Source organism: Hipposideros armiger, unplaced genomic scaffold, assembly GCF_001890085.2.
Source record: "Hipposideros armiger isolate ML-2016 unplaced genomic scaffold, ASM189008v1 scaffold_284, whole genome shotgun sequence".
Lineage (NCBI taxonomy): Eukaryota > Metazoa > Chordata > Mammalia > Chiroptera > Hipposideridae > Hipposideros > Hipposideros armiger.
This window is the reverse complement of record NW_017731634.1, coordinates 2,148,620-2,154,619: the sequence shown is the minus strand read 5'-3', so window position 1 is coordinate 2,154,619 and position 6,000 is coordinate 2,148,620. Positions and strand designations below refer to the sequence as shown.

The 6,000-nt window shown below is 58.6% G+C and overlaps 1 long non-coding RNA gene across 1 annotated transcript in view; it reads right to left on the bottom strand.

The window, feature by feature from the left end:
- Positions 1–365: 365 nt before the first annotated feature.
- The window catches only part of LOC109391170 (uncharacterized), an 8,340-nt gene continuing 2,705 nt past the window's right edge, over positions 366–6,000 (bottom strand). The window contains exons 2-3 of the long non-coding RNA XR_002125744.1: positions 1,263–1,408; positions 366–856 (exon numbers count right to left, since the gene is read on the bottom strand). This is a non-coding gene — a long non-coding RNA (uncharacterized LOC109391170). The remainder of the gene's footprint in view (positions 857–1,262; positions 1,409–6,000) is intronic.

Here is a 6,000-nt window from a genome sequence, read left to right as displayed (position 1 = left end):
GACAGGTGCTCTCTCTGTTCCTCACCCACTCTGAGTTCCATTCAGTTGGAGTGTCTCTGAGCACCTTGGTCTGCCCAGAGCCTTGGCAGCATGTTAGGAAACCTTTAGTGCCAGGTGATGTGTGATGTGCTGGGTCCCGGGGCGGGTGTGTGTGCAATAGGACAGGGCACTCCTGGGAGGCTTCTTGGAGGAGGGGATGCTGCTGTCCGTCTTCAAGGCCAGTAGGTGGTAGCAGGGCTGACATTGCCACCAGACACAGCAGACATAACACCTGGACCCCTAGTATTTTTAGCAACAACAACAAAAAAAAACATTTTAAGAAGGAAAAAAAGAATATAGTAATAACAGATATCAAATAATGAATGTAGCATGGATTACATTTGTCTTCATACCAACATAGTTGTAAAACATAATTTAAAAATATGTCGTGGAGGAGGGGCCCACAACGGCAAAAGGGGCAGAACAGTGATACTGGGGACTGGAGCTCCTGGCAGAGGCAGCCAGTCAGGTGTGCTCACACAAAGGGAGCACAGACATCTTGAAAGTTGGGGCAGAGGCAGGGCCTGGAGGGCAGGGGGGCCAGACATGCCCATCAGGCACTGGGTGAGCTGGTGCAGGGTCTGGGTGTCAGAAGTAATGATGGTGACGGGGGTCTAGGAGGGAGCACGCACAAGCCTTGCTGCTTGGTCAGTGGCGGGGGGAGTTCAGAAGATTGCAGTTCTTTGGGTGACTGAAAGCCAGATGGCGATGACAACACAGCATTGGGAAAGGGGCACTGGAGCCATGAGGGGGTGCATAGGGCAGACTGCAGGCTCTTGAGTGTCTGGACTGAAGCTACCAATTCGGGGGCTATAACCTGTAAAGAAAAGCATAGTACATACAAATGAGAAGTGCACCTAGGGTGGAACCCACCCATTCACTTACCCATCCGACCCCCCACCCCTACTCCCCCATCCAGGTTTGAGGGCGAGTGAGGCAGAAGACGGCCTGAAGAAGGAATGAGAAGTGAGGGAAGGGGGGTCCACTCTGAGAGGAGGGTCTCAGGGCGTGAGCAGCTCATCTCATACCCAGTAAAGCACCGCAAGGTGCGGAGGCCAGAATGGGGCAGAGACAGGAAGCAGAACGCCAGCATCAAGTTCGCTCTGAGGCCATGTCCCGGCTGGAGGATGAGATGACCCAGCACAAGTCCCGGCTTTGCCCCTCAGTCAGGAATCAACATGTCGTATGTCTGGGGCCCCAAAGGCGCAGGAGTCCACACTCACCCGCTGGACCTCAGACAGCTACTCAGCTGGTGACTCTGACAAACACGCATATTTTGGCAAGGCCACCTGGTCCGAAGGATGGTCTGTTCTGGAAGAGGAGCTCACGGCACCGGCGTCTACATGAACACGAGGACGCTCGGGCTCTTCTGTGGGCAGAGCACGAGGGCCCCAGGTGGTTTCTCAGGTGGTCGGTCACACACCGAGAAACAGAGCTAAAACCACCCTCACACCAGGGCCAGTTCCACCAGCGGCCTCTTCTCCTACTTCTCAGGGGCCTCCAAGCAATCTACCCAATTCCCCAGTTTGCAGAGGGCCGTCCCACGGCCAGCCTGGGGCTTTGTTAAACACCTTGGGGAAATTGCCAGGATGTGGCCGGGGATGGAGCCGGGAATTACTCCCTTCCCCGGCCCGTGGTAGGTTCAGGGCTGGCCTGGGACATAGGCTCCCCTCCGGGTCTCGCCAAAACCAGGCTGTGGCCCTCAGCCCACCCACTCCTGGGGTCACAACGGGGGCCCCGTGCATAACTCCAGAGTGCCTCCTCGCATGGCACCAAGTGCAGGGCCCCCGGCACTGTGACACGACAGACAAAGGCACAGGAGATGAGATGGCCCCATGGATGACTCGCCAGTCACAGTAATACAGGGCCCTAACACCCAGACAGTACCCACAGACGTCAGTGCACCCCACAGGACGTTACTCAATCTGCCCGCGGGGGAAGGGGCCCATTGGCAGCGAGAGTCCAGGACTTGGTCTTGTGTGGGGTCAGGCGGAGCCGGTGACCTCAGAAAGCCAGTCTGGGCCAGAGTTGTGGTGGGAACCAGGTAACACTCATTGCCCACCTCAGCTTGCAACTTCTGAAAATCTCTGACATGACAAATCAGAGGTGACAAAGGGACTGTTGGCCCTCCAGGTGACCCTGACAGTGGGAATGTGTGTGAGAGAGAAGTACATCACCCACCATCCCTGACCCCTCCCTCAGGCCTGTAGGGGGCTGCAGCCCTGCTGGGCACAAGTGTGCTGACCTTAAAATATACAGCCCCCTGCACAGGGCACCCCTGAGAGCTCTGCTGTGGTGCCGCATTCATTAAATAAAGACACATGGACAGGAACCCAGGGTTACGGGGGTTTCGTGAGCTCTGGCCCCACTCACTGGCCATGAAGCAGCAGTGGGTGCATGACGGGTGCGCGCTTCTCGTCTTGTGTGCTGTGTGGACACTGCCACACGGTGGCAAGGGGCAGTGTACATGTGGGCTCCAGTGTGTACTGGGACCTGCGTCTGAACTCGTTACCCAGGAAGCTGTTTCCAGGAAATTCCGGCTGTTTGTCTGTATTTTGAAGCTCCCCGTCAGCTTCCTTTGTGCCTGAGTTCTGCCTCTGAGGACGCGGAGAACAAAATGCCCCATGACCCCTACATGTGGCACACAGGTGGCCTTTCGTGGGCGGAGCACAGGGCAGGCGTAAGGAAGCCTCCAGTAGTCACGGCTGGGACTTGGGGCGCAGGATCTGGAGACCTCTCCATGGGTCTGCATCTGTTTCTTTATGCAGGCGTGGGTGCAAGTGGGGAATCATCGTGGGGCCTCTGGGCCACCCCTGCACTGCCAGCACGAACCTCAGAACAGAGCACCACGCTTTCCTTGTTCTCTAATCTCATCGGACAGCCTGGGCAGTGCCAGTCTAAAATCTAGGGTGCCAGGATGACCGTGTGACTCAGTTGGTTAAGAGCTTGAGCTCTGAGCAACGGGGTCACCGGTTCAATTCCCACATGGGCCAGTGAGCTGCGCCCGAGCTGAGCTGCCAATAGGTGGCAGGATGGCTCACCTGGTGCGAGCACGTACTCCTAACAACAAAGTTTCTGGTTGACTCCCCCATGAGATGGCGGGCTACGCCCACCTGCAACTAAGATTGAACATGGCACCTTGAGCTGAGCGGCCGCAAGCTGCCAACGGGTGGCCAGATGGCGACTGAACTTGGAGCTCAGCTAGCTGTGCCCTCCACAACTAAGATTGAAGGACAACAACTTGGCTGTTCCCCTTCCCCAATTTCCCAACACTGTTCCCCTTCCCCAATAAAATCTTTTTTTTAAAATAAATGCATAAATAAAATAAAATCTAGGGTGCCACCTTGGATACCACGGGACAGTCCCCCAGGCTTATGAGCTTTCTTTCCCTGCTCAAGAGGGTGCCAGTGATGTGGCCATGGGTGCTGGCAGACCAGAAGATGGGCCCACAGAGACGGCCCTGTGTGCAGCCTCAAATGCCGACATGTGTTTTCTCAGTGAACCAACGAACGTCCTGCTTGCAGGGAGCTCCCTGCGCAGGTTGGGCCTGGAGGCAGTGACTTCTGGCCACCCCCCATCAGCCTCTCGGCTCCTGTCAGCTTTCCTCAAGGCTTTCTGCACCCAGGGTCCTCACCCAGATGTCCCCTCTTCTTCAGCTGCCACCTGAGAGCTCACACGAGCACACTCCTGATGCCCCCCAGGGGGCTTGACCGATGATTCCTCGTGGCTCTGAGGACAGCACAGCCTTGGGTCGCTATTGGGACTGTGGTGGGTTCTGAGTGCTCACAGGTCTGCCCAGGACAAGACAGGTAAACATGCGAAGCGTGGATGTGTGACCAGCACAGCTGGGATGGACCCTCCAGGGCCTAGACCGCACAGTGAGGAGCATGGGTCCTCAGTGCCTTCTTGTGGGACCTGTGTTGAGCAGGAGCTGACATGGACAGCAGGACTGGTTACAGGACGAAGGAAGCACAGGCGCATGAGCAGGGGCATCTGCTGACCACGGTGTGGACACACACGAGCACGTGGGCGTCCCTCCGCCTCAGGTCTGGAGCTGCTCTTCTCTCACGCTGCCGCCTGGCGGCACATCCCAGGGACATGGGGTGGGAAGGGACTGGCTCCCAAGGCTGTGTGCCGGGCACCAGCTCTGTTCCTTAGCTCTGGTCATCTCCCTGATCTGGCACCTGAAAGAGGACGATCGTGGAGCTGCAGGGGCCTGTGCCACAAGGCATGGGGATCACACAGGCCTCAGTGCCCACATCCACCCAGCAGGGCAGCAGCCACGTCCAGTGGTCCTCCTGTGCCCCATCCACAGCTGAGGCCAGGTCCAGGCTGCAAGCTGGCAGTGCCTGCAAGGAGAAGAGGGCTGGAGCCAGGCCTCATGCCCATTCACGGGCCAGACTATCTTGCTCTCAGGGCCTCTGGAGGACACATCCCCTCCCTTTTCTTGTTCCCACCCTGTGGGGGAGCCCCCAGCTCCTGCACGCTGAGCCCATGTGTGGGTGAAGCATAGAAGGTGTTGTGTAAGTTCGCGCACACACACTGCATGTTTCTGGTGATATCAGCATCTGTGCACGCCTGTCCTGTGCGTCCAGCTCTTGAAGCTGCTGTCATGCACACGTGGGTGTCTGGGTGTGAGCACACAGGTGGGTTGCCGTGTGCTCTGAGAACGCATGCATCTGCTGGTGGCTGCGGGAGCTGTGTGGGCACATGTGTGCTTCTTCACAGCTCAGTGTCAGGAACGCCACACTTGTGGGGCCAGTGTGACCTGCCCCTGCATGCCATCATGTGTCTGGGCCTGCTTCCAGCCCCTTGTGTCACCCTGGATGAGCACAGGTAAGGGCCGGGGCCGCCTCAGCACCTGTGATCCTAGGGATTCTCTTCCTCCACCCTCCCCTCTGGACCCCTCTCCCTCGGTTTATACCACATCTGGAGCTCAATAAATGATTGATTGGTGAAGGAATGGATGAAAGGGGGCTCTAGGAGTGCAGCCTAGAGAGAGGCAGGGGCAGGCACTCCAGGGTGAAAAGGAGGCTCCGGCAGGAGCACCAGTTGTGGATGGCGTCAGGCAGCGCCAGAGGGGGTGGTCAAGCCTGACTGAGCCTGGGTTGGGGGCAGCAGGGTCTGCAGGCCGCCCCCGCGCTCCCCGGGGACGTCTCGGGTCACCGTCTGCACCGCCGGCCGCGCCGGCCCCGCGGGTTATTTATGACCCCCTCCCCCTCCCTGGCGGCAGCAGCGGCTCCGGCCTCGGCCCAGCGGCGGAGGGCCCTGAGCGGGGGGGACCGAGAGCAGCGACAGCCGGGGCACCGCGAGCGGGGGCGGGGCTTCCGCAGGCGGGAGGAAGGACTGTGGCGGTAGACCCCACCTGCTCTTGCGGGCTGGGGGTGATTCTAGCGTCACAATTCTGTCACTCTAGCCTCTGGTTCCAGTCTGAGAAGTGCAGAGGAACCTGTGGGCCCAGGTGCCAGACCAAGACACAGGTAGACAGACAGGTGGGAAGAAGTCAACAGATCCTTGTGGGTATGATGTCCAGGAGTGAGAATGTCTGGTCCCAGGGAGAAAGTGGCTCTGACATCCGAGACCAGAGAGGTCTCTTTCCCATGAAGAGGGGGAAACAGGTGGGGGTAAACTGCCCTGATCAGCCAAGGCCCTGGACAACCCCTGGTGGGCGAGGTCTGCAAGGAGTCGGGCAGTAGCCCTTTAGGAGAGGCTCCAGCTCAGAGCTTTGGACTCAGTCATGCTCTTTTCAGAAAGGGACCCTGGTCCTCTAGAGAATGGTGGAGCCTGATGGTGTCCTGGCCGTCAGGCTGGGTGAGCTAGGTGAACCCCACACCTGGCCAGCTGAGCTCCTCCCCTGAAAGAGGAGTTGGGCCCCCACGGTCCTCCATAACCACTGTGGACCTGTGCGGTGATGAGGGAGGGGTCCTGCAGGAGGAGAGGCAGGCCCCCTCCACAGGCTCA